The sequence below is a fragment of the Ambystoma mexicanum genome, chromosome 6q, assembly GCF_040938575.1.
Source record: "Ambystoma mexicanum isolate Mex_15411 chromosome 6q, UKY_AmexF1_1, whole genome shotgun sequence".
NCBI classification, from domain to species: domain Eukaryota; kingdom Metazoa; phylum Chordata; class Amphibia; order Caudata; family Ambystomatidae; genus Ambystoma; species Ambystoma mexicanum.
The window spans coordinates 720525730-720537999 of record NC_090937.1 but is presented as its reverse complement, the minus strand read 5'-3'; the positions used below and the strand labels follow the sequence as shown (position 1 = coordinate 720537999).

The 12270-nt window shown below is 45.2% G+C and overlaps 1 protein-coding gene across 2 annotated transcripts in view; it reads left to right on the top strand.

Moving 5' to 3' along the window:
- Positions 1-12270, top strand: part of TTC29 (tetratricopeptide repeat domain 29) — a 1778411-nt gene that overhangs the window by 755351 nt on the left and 1010790 nt on the right. The gene's annotated exons all lie outside the window — the stretch shown is intronic.

Genomic DNA, 12270 nt, shown 5'->3' with positions numbered 1-12270 from the left:
TTATGAGGCTGGTGAGTCCCGACATGGAACTCAACCTTTCTCGAGGATATGCAAACTCTTCCAGAAGTATGCGGCTAAGCACTGTCACTCGATGTGCCTCGTAGTACAATTCTGAAGCTCGAACAGGCCGCGCACCGACCTGCAATGTACAAGTACTAAGTAATGGTGCCCTCACAGAATAAAAAAATGATCTGTCCCGTGCATTACACCGGACTCTCGTCCCTAACCGTAGCTCATCTGAGTCGATTAACCTCTTCATGCCAAAGTTGCTTTCCTGCGTTTCAGTTTTTCACTGGCAGTAATTCCTTTGTGCTGTAACGTCAGGGAAATACTATTCTAGAATCTCACGTGGCCCCGGTCACATGTCCTGCCGCATGACACTTGGACGGCACATCCGTTGGAGATGCAAAAAAGGTGAGGGATAGAAAGAGGACTCCATGCCACGTACTGTACATATACTAGTAACCGCGGTCATCTATAGTAGTTGCAATCAATCACAAATGGGATTTCGGGCCAGCACGGAGGTGAGCGGCATGACTGCCGAACACAAAACCTCTGATGTCCACATCCTAACCCGCACTTCACCAATACGTCTTGTGCTTATCTGGTGGTACATACGCACCCTGCTTCTCAAAACAGGTACTGTATGTAGTAAACGACAACCCCCAACTATGAATGGAAACCCAGGAGAAGAACCAAATATGTTCCATGGATAAAGAGTGGACTCAAAAAAAAGGGGGGTAAGTAATGATAGAAGTTCATGCTTAATACTGCATGTCACACAACCCTATATTAAATATGCACTGGGAGTGACCGTCTTGCTTGTCCAGAACTGGACCCTCCTCAAATGCACTCAGTTTCAAAAGTTATTCGATTGAACTTGTTCATTCAAACCGAGCTCGGATGCATTGGTCAAACAAATCAACCGTTGCTCTTTGTAAAAAGTTTTTTTGGCATCTGCCTCACTGTTGTGTGTTTTCTCTAATTGCCATAATACTGTCCATTTCAAAGTCTCATTTTCGTGCTCCATCATCGAAAAGTGATTGACCAACGGGGCTGTCAGGACTTCTCTCTTAATGCAACTTCTGTGCTTGCTAATTCTTTGTTTTACCTTGTGTTCCGTCATACCTATATAAAGTTTAGGACAAGGGCACCAAATTGCATAGATGACATTGATTGAATTGCAATTGGTGAAGCAAGTCTGTGCCCATGGTCTCATGAGACCCAAGTCAACTTTCTTGGTGCGACTGGTGAATTTGCAATTGACACATTGGCCACACGGTGAGTGACCAGTCAGCTCAGTGACGCTTTTCTGTAGGTCAGACCTTTGTGAAATTTCGTTCTTCGTGAGCAGTTCTTTGAGGTACGGGGCCCTTTTGAAAGCGCATAATGGCACAGACAACGGGCATTCACCTCCTTCAAGAATGTGCCAATTACGTTTAATGATCTTAGTGATCTATTGGATTGGGAAGTAAAAGTACTCACAAACACTATCTCTGTGTTAGAATTTGTTTTGCTCCTGTACTCTAATAGAGCCTCTCTATTGTTATTAGTGGACATCTTAAGGGCCCTCTTCACTATTTTCTTCGGATACCGCCTTGCTTGTAGTTTGGCACTTAACCCCTCTGCTTCTGACAGAAAGGTTTGATTTAGTCTGCTATTGCATTTCAACCTTAGAAACTGCCCAAATGATAAGTTTTTGCATGTGTGTCGTGGGTGGCAGCTATCAAAACTCAATAACGCGTTCCTGTCGGTTGGTTTGTGGTAGGGTCTAACTTTCAAAACTTTGTCCTGCTCATCAACCCATATTGAAATGTCTAAAAAGTTGATGTCACTCGTGCTACACACTGAGGTGAATTTCAAAAACAGATTTTGTAGGTTGATCCATTTGGTGAATTCCAAAAAAGAACTTTCTGAACCATCTCAAAGGATTAAAATATCATCTATGAACCTACACCATAGAGAAATTTGTTCAAAAAAGGGATTGGTGGGACGGTAAATGCATTGCGTTTAAAAAAAACTCCACATATAGATTAGCTGCAGTGGGGGCTACTGGAGACCCCATTGCAGTACCGTGAATTTGGTGATACAGTACTTGATAGAAACTAAAGTAGTTCTCAGTCAGCTCCATTTCTGCATTTTCTGCACACCACAGTATGAAGCTGTTTGGGGTGGAGCCTGTTGATCTTTTGGACAGAAGTACTTCAAGTACATCAAGTGTGTCTTTTTGCAGGATACAAGTATATAGAGATACGATGTCCAGACTTGCTAGCAATTGTTTCTAGAATCAAAACTCATATGATCTACAAGATTAATGACCTCCGTGGTATCCTGTAAATAAATACTTAACTGCAAATTTGGACAAAGGCTCCAAAAGGGGACCTGTCCCTGACACCATGGGTTGGCAGGGAGGATTGTCCAAAGATTAGTGAATTTTTGGGACCGTGTAAAACTTCGGTGTGAATGGTTTAGGAACAGAAAGATATTCATATTGCAAATCCATTCTCTCTGTAGAGCTTTATCTAGTTTGTCGCAGATAAGGATGGAAAGTCTTGCAGTGGGATCTTCCGAGATGCGTGCAGAGAATGAATGATCATCAAGTTGTCTATTGCATTCTGTAATATATGCTGATCTGTTCTGTAATACAATTGTGCCTCCTTTATCTGCCTTCCGTATGATAATACCATTGTTGGTGGCAAGGCTCCTAATTGCAGTTTTCTCTACATTACTGAAATTCTGGAAGATTTCATGTGTCTTCTTTTGTTTCAACAAGTGAATGTCATGCCACACTCTTTTAGTGAACACCACCGCCTCTAGGGTGCGACTTGCTACAGGTGGATCAAACTGGGATCGATTTCTTAACCTGCTTTCATTTGTGGGGATATTGTGCGTGTTTTCATGAAAGTACTGTTGCAGGTGTATATTACGTAATAGATGTTCAATCTCTGCGCGAGTCTGAAGTTTTTCATATTGGGCTGTTGGTACAAACCCTAATCCTTTGTTGAGTACCACCTCCTCGATTGGGCTTGGCACATAACTGGACAAATTAACTAATAAGGGTGGTTGCTGCGTGTCCTCCTTTCTTCATGTTGTCAATTGTTCCGAATTGTTGGGCATTGAACATTGGTCTAAAAAAAGAGACCGCAGTGGGCGCTTGTTGCTGGGGTGGAGGTTGAACATACCATGAATTTCAAATAACATATTTGTTTGTTATTATATGTTATTATATGTGCTATTTTCATACTAAAATTATGAAGACTAAAGTGTTGCAATCAACATCTCAATGTAATCTTCATTTCCAATCAACGTTCATCTAGTCATGTGTTTTAATATTTTTATTAATGTTTCATTTTTTTTTTGAAATGCTATCATCCCATAGTCTTTAGGTCCTTCATTGATTGCATCGTAACATTGTGACGTCCAAATCCCAAAGTACCTCTCGTTTGCATAATTCAAGCTCTTTTTGGCCATCTTTTTCTTGGTGCTCAATGTGTTACATTCCCATGAATCTTAGATAGTCCAGATGCTCAGTGCAGTGAGTTTCCTGCCAATGATTTGATAAAAGATATCTGATGGCTTTCTTTTTGCTTGACTAAAGATCTTCTGAGATTAATTATCATACTGCTCGGATTGCCTACATTTCTATGATTGCAGATGCACATAATTCGGAAGATGACAGATTTTGTTATGCAATTTATGATAATGGAAACTCTCATACTACTGTAAATTGAAGTGTTTGTGTCTCATTTATATGTAGTAGGATGATGTAAGACTATTCATCCAAAGAGATCACTTATAATGCTTGCCTTTTCTAAGGAAAAACAAATTAATTATATAGAATCGTGGTAATTTAGTACACAAACCAATAAGCAAATAAACAAATCAATTGTTGAAGTCAAACTAGCAGTTAAAAAGTCACTGTTTTATCATTTCATAACATTCAGAATTACAACATAATTCCCATAATTATAACATTTCAAAATTTCAAATGCCATATTACACACTGCCACATTGGCCCTCATTACGAGTCCAGCGGTAGCCATGCCGGTAAAACTGGCAGGCTTCCGCCGGACCCGTAGGGATTTACTGGCTCCAGACTTGCCGGAATTACTGGGGCATTACATCCTGGTTATCCGGTAATTCCGGAGCCGGCATTCTGTAAATCCCCAAACCCCAGTCCTATAGGACTCCATGGGAATGAGGAAGTGGAAACACTGGCACCATGTGGTAATGGTGCCGGTGTTTCCGTGTCCGTCTGCGGCAGGTGGCATTACGCCCACCAGGTCAGACCTGCCATGTGTAAGACCACAGGGCTACAGAACTTGTAGTTACCCGGTCCGGAAAACGGTGCCCGTACGGTTTTACCGGCACTGTTACGTCCGTATCGGCTAACTTGTAATGAGGCCCATTCATTCACTTTCATACCAATCTCGTTTTCAGGTGTACCCAAAAAACATTTGTAGACATATTACCTCAAAGTTAGGTATCTCAAAATTCCCATCCAGTTATTGCAAAGCATCTAGTGCATTAAAAACATTTTCCACAAAATGTGTTTGTATTCTTACGTGGCTAACTCATGCACATCACAGCCACTTTAATTTCATTAAGCTCTAAACATTGATGCTTTAGTTAGTTTACTTTTGTAGGACAGTGGTGCTAGGATGTTAAGCTTAATTCTAGGATACATATCCGTACAATCTACTTTCTGTTCTTTCTCACTTTTCGAGGTACAAAGTCCTAAATAGTCTGACATGTTTCCACATAGTCAGAGATTGTTTGCTGTGTGCAAACAGTGTGCCAAATAAAAACCTATAGATGAAGATAAGCCAATTTTTGCCTGTATTCAATGTCACGTGTCTGTTTAACCACTCAGAGAATACCTTACTCCATAGACAACCAATTGACACTCATGATTGCGTCATCCAGGCCCATATTTAGCTAAGCATATAACAATTGCACTATCTCGGGTGAGAGCAGAGAACCTTGTTAGACGTCCAACCAGTATGTGTTCGATCTTCATGGATCACTTACCCCAGAATTCTTAATAGGTTTTACAGAAGACCAGAGATGTAAGCATTCATGTCTTATGCTCTGTTTAAAGCACATAGACACAGATCAAGGTGATAACGGGGGGCTTTAAAATCCACGATTATGCCAGAAAACATAAATCTACCTCATATTAGATAAGAATCTAGTTATTGTTTTGTTTTGAAATTAAAGGGGTGCATCCATTACACATTCAAGCCGTTTAAATGGCTGCCTTTCAAAATCACAGAAAGATTCTCCATACGATGATGTATGTTAAACTACTTTTGAATCGTAACAGGTCTGAAAAACTATACATCTTAAGAAAGGCAATGAGGGCTTATAATACTTTAACAATATGGTCTCCTTAGTGTAATTAATCTTCTCCAGCATTGGATCTTTCATGGATTCACATGCTTAGAATATTCCCATTCGTCAGACTGGGACCCCTCGGTACACATATATAGCCTTTTCCAATAGGAAAACTTCCAACACTTTTGTGTCCTATCTACGTCCTTTTAGGACCCCCCTACGCATGCTCCGTAGGCCGTCCCCGTATAAGAGTCCCGTCCCCGCGGTTCCCCTTCAGATTTCAACTGTCTCCAAAGTAGTGGGATCTCCTCGCGTTGTCTTACTATTTTGTACAAGGTTGCATTACTGGAATTTGAGTACAGAAAATGTCCTCCGGGTAAGGAAAAGCGCTGTTTCGCCCATGCGCGACGTGCGGCTTGAAAAAAGTTTACGAGGGGGACGGACATATGGATTGTATATATTGCCTCCACCCTCATCATTCGGCGGATAACTGCGACATATGCAAAGGGTTTTCTCAAAAAACCCTCAAAGACCGCAGTCGACGACTGGTGGCATGGCTGAATGATGGAGCGGGGGCATACCCCCCTTCGGAGGTAGGCTCCACACAATCGGTGAAAACATCACGCCGCGCTACCTCGTCGGAACCACCGGCGAAGAAATCTCGACCGACGGAAAAAGTCTCGTCTGGAAGTCACTCAACTAGAGACTCCTCGTCAAAGAAATCATCTTCATCAAAAAAGCATGAAAAGGAAAGGAAATCCTCCTTGGGCGATCATCATAGATCGACCACGAGTCGAGTAAAAGCAAGTCAAGTGTGGAAAAGGCGGGACCGCCAAAACCACCGGCTAAGTCACCGTCGTCGACGGCGGCCCAGTCATCGGCCTCCACCCTGCCACTTACGCAGGTGGCATCCACCGTCCCACCGACAACGACGTCGACGATGGCCTCGTCGACGGGGGTTCTACAGGAGGCCTGGAGGCCTGAAGTTTTTGATCCGACTCCCCAGATACTTTACTACAAGAACAGGCTGTGTTGCTGTCCTTGGAGGACGAGAATGAGAGAATAGCTGGCCCAGCAGACCTAGGGCTACGAGTGGCTGACAAGTCGTCGACAAGGGGATCCGTTATACCGGTATCTGCCCCTCTTCTCAATCCTCAATCTGTTTTGTCGTTGGAAATTCTGTCCACGCTTCAGTCGTTCTTACAGTCGTTGGACCAGAGACTACCTCAGGCAAACCTGCCACAGTCACCCGTCGACGAGCCGGGCCCGTCCCGTCAACCGACGCACCTACGCACGCCAATCTCAGCACTGGCACAAGAGGAAGGTGAGCTGCCAGATTCGGAGTCTGACAGGGGAGCCATGTCGGATATCTCATCATCCCCCTCCAGGGATCCAACCTGGGAGTCAGAGGTGGAGTTGGAAACCCCTAGAAGCCCAGCTCACCCGTCCCCTCCGGACGACATTGCGTCATTCCATTCTATGATGGAGAAGGCATGCAAAGAATTTGGTTTGTCCCAGGAAGAACAGAAAAAGGACTGTTTTTTGTTCGACCACATGGGTAATAGAAGGAGGTCTGTGTTCTCGATACCAATACTAGACCATGTATGGAAGGAGGGGTTGCAGACAATGCGTCACCCGTTTTCAGAGCCGGCAGTGAAAGGACGCCTGGAAAAAAAGTTTAAGGCTCCAGAGTCTACCCCCAAGTGTTTATCCTCCCAACCAACGCCAGACTCGGTGGTGTCGGCGGCAGCGGCGAGGAAGGCAAAGGCCCAGCACAAGTGCACGACGACTCCTGAGAAGGAAGCGAGACGCCAAGATGCCTTTGGCAAAAAACTGCTATCCGTGGGAGCGACCACAGTAAAGGCCGCAAACTCTCTGGCAATTGTTGCCAGCTACGATAGGGAGATGTGGCACAGGCTAGCTCCGTTGCTTGATCATCTTCCGGAAGAGCATAGGAAGGCAGCGATGTTACTCGTCCGAGAAGGTGAGGAAGCCTCAAATCACGCAATAAACATCGCGGTGGACCTCGCTGAGTCAGGCTTCAAGCAAGTCAATAATGGGGTCATATTACGTCGACAGTCATGGCTTAAGTGTACCTACTTCAGGCCAGAAGTACAATACAAAGTTTTAGATATGCCCTTTGAGGGAGACCTTCTTTTCGGTGAGAAGGTGGACGAAGCCCTAAAGGGAATGAAAGAGGACTCGGACACGGCACGTTCATTGGGTGCCCTCCAGAGTGGCAGAAACTACAAGTCTTTTCGTCCCTTTAGAGGGGCTTCAGGTAATTCAAGATTCTCTGCATCTGGAGACAGATCAGCTTACCCCTCCCAGGGATACAGACGTGCCTCCCAAACGGCAAACCGTCGCCGGAACTTCCAGACTTCCAGGAAAAGACCATCATACCCGTCGTCGTCGAGAGACAAGCAAAATAAAGATCAGCAGTGACATACAACACACCGTTCTGGGGGGAAGAGTTTCAGCATACGTCGACGAATGGGAACGAATAACGACGGATCAATGGGTGCTGGATACTATAAGAAACGGACACTCACTACAATTCAAACACAGCCCTCCGCAAATTCCACCTGCGTTCACCGCTCATTCCCATCTGAAGATACTGCAACAAGAGGTAACACTCATGTTAGCAAAGGGCGTGATAGAATTAGTTCCAACATCACACAGAGGTCAAGGAGTCTACTCAAGATATTTCGTCGTAAAAAGCCAAACGGCAAATGGCGTCCCATTTTAGACTTACGCGATCTCAACAAGTCTTTAAAGAGCCTAAAATTCAAGATGCTCACTCTGCAGGAAGTGACCCGCGCCTTTCAAGAGGGGGATTTTCTAGCGTCCCTGGATTTGCAGGATACGTATTTCCATATTCCAATGTGTCGGAAACACAGGAAATTCCTAAGATTTGTAATAGGGCGGACCCACTACCAATTCACGGTTCTTCCTTTTGGGCTCAAGACCTCCCCCAGAACGTTCACGAAATGCCTGGCTCCAGTAGCGGCCTGGCTAAGGAAGCAAGGCCACCATGTATACCCATACCTCGACGACTGGCTGGTCAGGGGATCCTCCCCAGCGTCGACCAACACAAGTTTACAAGCCACCATGCAGCTTCTACAACAGCTGGGATTCGCCATAAACTTTGAAAAATCCTCTATGCAGCCATCGAGATCGCTGGTATTCCTGGGGGCACAGTTCGAGACCCAGTTAGGGCTAGTGAAACCTTCTCTCGACAGAACCTCAAGACTCAATCAACAAGCATGCCGACTACGGTGAAACACCAAGATCTCAGTGAGAAAATACGATTCGGTCCTAGGGGCCATGGCATCCTGCATCCATCTGGTGGAAAACTGTCGCCTATTCATGAGGCCAGTCCAGGAATTCCTCGCGGACCGATGGACGCAGGCTCAAGGATCGTGGTCAGACAAGATAACCATCGACGACGACAAGCTGCTTCGGACCCTTCAGTGGTGGCAGAGTTTCCACAATCTGAGCAACGGCGTACCCCTACAGGAGCCGGAGTTTCAGCGAACCATAGTCACGGATGCGTCCCTAACCGGATGGGGAGCTCACATGGGTGCTCTCCAAACGCAAGGTCGCTGGTCTCCAACGGAGTCACTCCTACACATAAACATGTTAGAGCTCAGAGCAGTACAATGGGCCTTGAAGGCTTTCCTACCACACATCAAGGGCTTGCGAGTACGAATACTGACCGACAATACAACGGCAATGTTTTATCTGAGGAAACAAGGAGGGACACGATCAAGAACTCTTTCCATAGAAGCCCAGAAAACATGGCATTGGGCATTAAAGCACGAAATGTCCATCGTGGCTCATCACCTTCCAGGAGTGAGGAACTCCCAAGCAGACTCCCTCAGCAGAAGCATGGCCCACATACACGAGTGGGAAATGGAGACAGTTCACCTGATGAAAGTGTTCGAGAAATGGGGTCACCCCCCTCTGGACACCTTCGCGACCAAAGACAACAAGAAATGCGAGCAATTCGCAAGCAGATGGCCTCAAGAGGGCTCCAGGGGGGAGGCATTCTCCTTCCCATGGACGGACATGTTCCTCTATGCTTTTCCCCCGTTCCCACTCATACGGAGGACAAGACAGTGGATACGCAGATACAATTGCCGGGTAATTCTAGTGACACCATACTGGCCAAGGCAACCGTGGTTCTCCGACCTGCTTCACCTGTCGCTGGAACATCCCATAGGGTTTCCGAAAGTCCCGAACCTACTATCCCGGGACAAAGGCACGGTGTGGCATCACGACCCGGACAGTCTCAACCTTAGAGCCTGGCTCCTGACTTTTCGGAGTTCGGTGCTTTAGACGTTTCGGAGGATTGTCAAAAAATTCTGCAGGCGGCTAGAGCCCCTTCTACAAACAAATCCTACTCCTATAAGTGGCGGAGGTTCTGTGAATGGTGTAGGGGACAACAGGGCCTACAACCGTTGTCGGTGACGCCGGAACAAGTTCTACCTTACCTGCTCCTCTTGGCGGAGAGGGGATTATCCTTCACATCGATAAAGGTGCACCTGGCGGCCATCTCGAGGTTCACAAGGAAAAGGCAGTCGTCTCCTCTATTTAGCGACAGACTTGTAAAACACTTCATGAGGGGTTTATTTCGAGCTTTTCCCCCGGAAAAACGTTTCCCCCCGACTTGGAGTCTCAACACAGTGTTGGCAGGCTTAATGAAACCGCCTTTTGAGCCTGTGGCCACGTCCGACATAAAATTCATTTCGTGGAAGTTGACATTCTTGATTGCTATCACATCAGCTAGAAGAATCTCAGAACTGCAAGCGCTGGTCGTAGACCCGCCATACCTAAGATTCTTTAAGGACAAAGTAGTCCTGGCAACTAATCCTATGTTCGTCCCAAAAGTTCCGACAGTGTATCACAAACACTCGTCCATTGTTCTCCCTACTTTCTTCGCCACACCATCATCGGCAGCAGATGAGAGGGCTCTGAAATTTTACCTACATCGTACACAGGAATTCAGGTCTACTAGACAACTGTTCGTCGCATATGGTCCGTCGACGAGAGGAAAAGCAATCTCTAAACAAGGATTGGCTCGATGGGTCTCATCGACAATTGCGTTTTGTCACTCTAAGGCCGGAAGGCCACTGCAAGGACATCCTAGAGCCCATTCTACAAGATCGATGTCCTCCTCAAAAGCTTTATGGGCAGGAATTCCATTGACGGACATATGCCAAGCTGCGGCATTGTCAGTGCCCCACACGTTTACCCGCCACTACTGCCTTGCCAGGCAGCATGCGGACGAGGTGCAGATGGGAAGAGCTGTCCTGCGCCATCTGTTTCAGTAAGGTAAGCTCCACGCTGTGGAGAATCTGTTGTCTACCTTTTTAATGACAGTTTGTTTTATGTGGGTAAGGTTATATGAGGTAGCTTATTCCTACTCTACATAGGCATTGTGTAGTATGTTGAGGGTATATTACATTACATTCTCATCGCCGTCTCAAGTGTTACTGCTATACAATCTATTCTAAGCATGTGAATCCATGAAAGATCCAATGCTGGAGAAGGGAATAGTTTCTTACCTGTGACTCCATTTCTCCAGCATTGGTATCTTTCATGGATTCACATGCGCCCGCCAACCTCCCCGGAATGTAATGTATTTGATTGATAAATTTAACCCTTCCTACTTTGGAGGGGCCGAAATCTGAAGGGGAACCGCGGGGGCGGGCCTCTTATACGGGGACGGCCTACGGAGCATGCGTAGGCGGGTCCTAAAAGGATGTAGATAAGACACAAACGTGTCGGAAGTGTTCCTATTGGAAAAGGCTATATATGTGTACCGAGGGGTCCCTGTCTGACGACGGGGAATATTCTAAGCATGTGAATCCATGAAAGATACCAATGCTGGAGAAATGGAGTTACAGGTAAGAAACTATTCCCTTGTCCTCCCAAGCAGATTGTATACAATGAAACAGACAAGACAATCCCGCTATCGGACGTGAAACCTCTATACACACCAAAAGAGTGTAAACAAAGACGAGCCATTTCTTATTTCCATCGAATCTCGATGTTGACCATGTGTAAACATGTGTGTGTTATGTGGTGTGTCTGATTTGCCATGTTCTCATCGCATCACACAGAAAAGCTGTGTGCACATCATTGCATTACATATTAGCATGTTAACCATGATCTGATATGATAGGTTATTTATAACGTGCTTAATACCCAGAGGTTTCTAAGCGCTGTCCCGGGGATCGAACCTGCATTGCTCTGTGTCGTCTTGCTTCCAAGGTGAGCACGTTTCCCCTGAGAACCATGGGATTTGTAGTGCTGTTATTAATTTCGGCATCATTCTTTATATTCTGCCACTGATCTTGGATAATGGTATAAAGATGAAGGAATGTAAAAACAGAAATTCATTCCCCTTCATTTTTCCTTTGTCTGCAAAAACAATAAAATGTTACTGCCATCATGCTATGTATCAGAGGTATTTCGTAACCCTCATTCTGCATGTACTACGACTAAGGCATTTCCATACCCCATGCCACCCCAATACTTTTAAATGATTGCAGGTCCAAAAGGTGATTCAGACTTTCATCAGTGGCGTGAATAGAGACTATCCAATACTGTTCTTTTTTATAAAATGCTATACAGCTTCCCCTTCCTCCTTGATGTACATACATTATAAGTGACCATTCATTTTAAATCAAATCAAGAAGCATTCTTGTCTTGAAATGTTCCACCAATCTGGTTCTAGGAGTACCTTAACATATGTGTGGCCTGTGATTGTACTGCCTACATAATGTATCCCACACAGACATAAATGACTTTAGTAGAGTAACCATTTGAAAAAACTGTCAATGGTTGGGGAATGCCACCAAAAGTAATTTCGAATGGATTGTGTCCTCCCACATATTCCTCATCTTATATATTCGTATCTTCCAG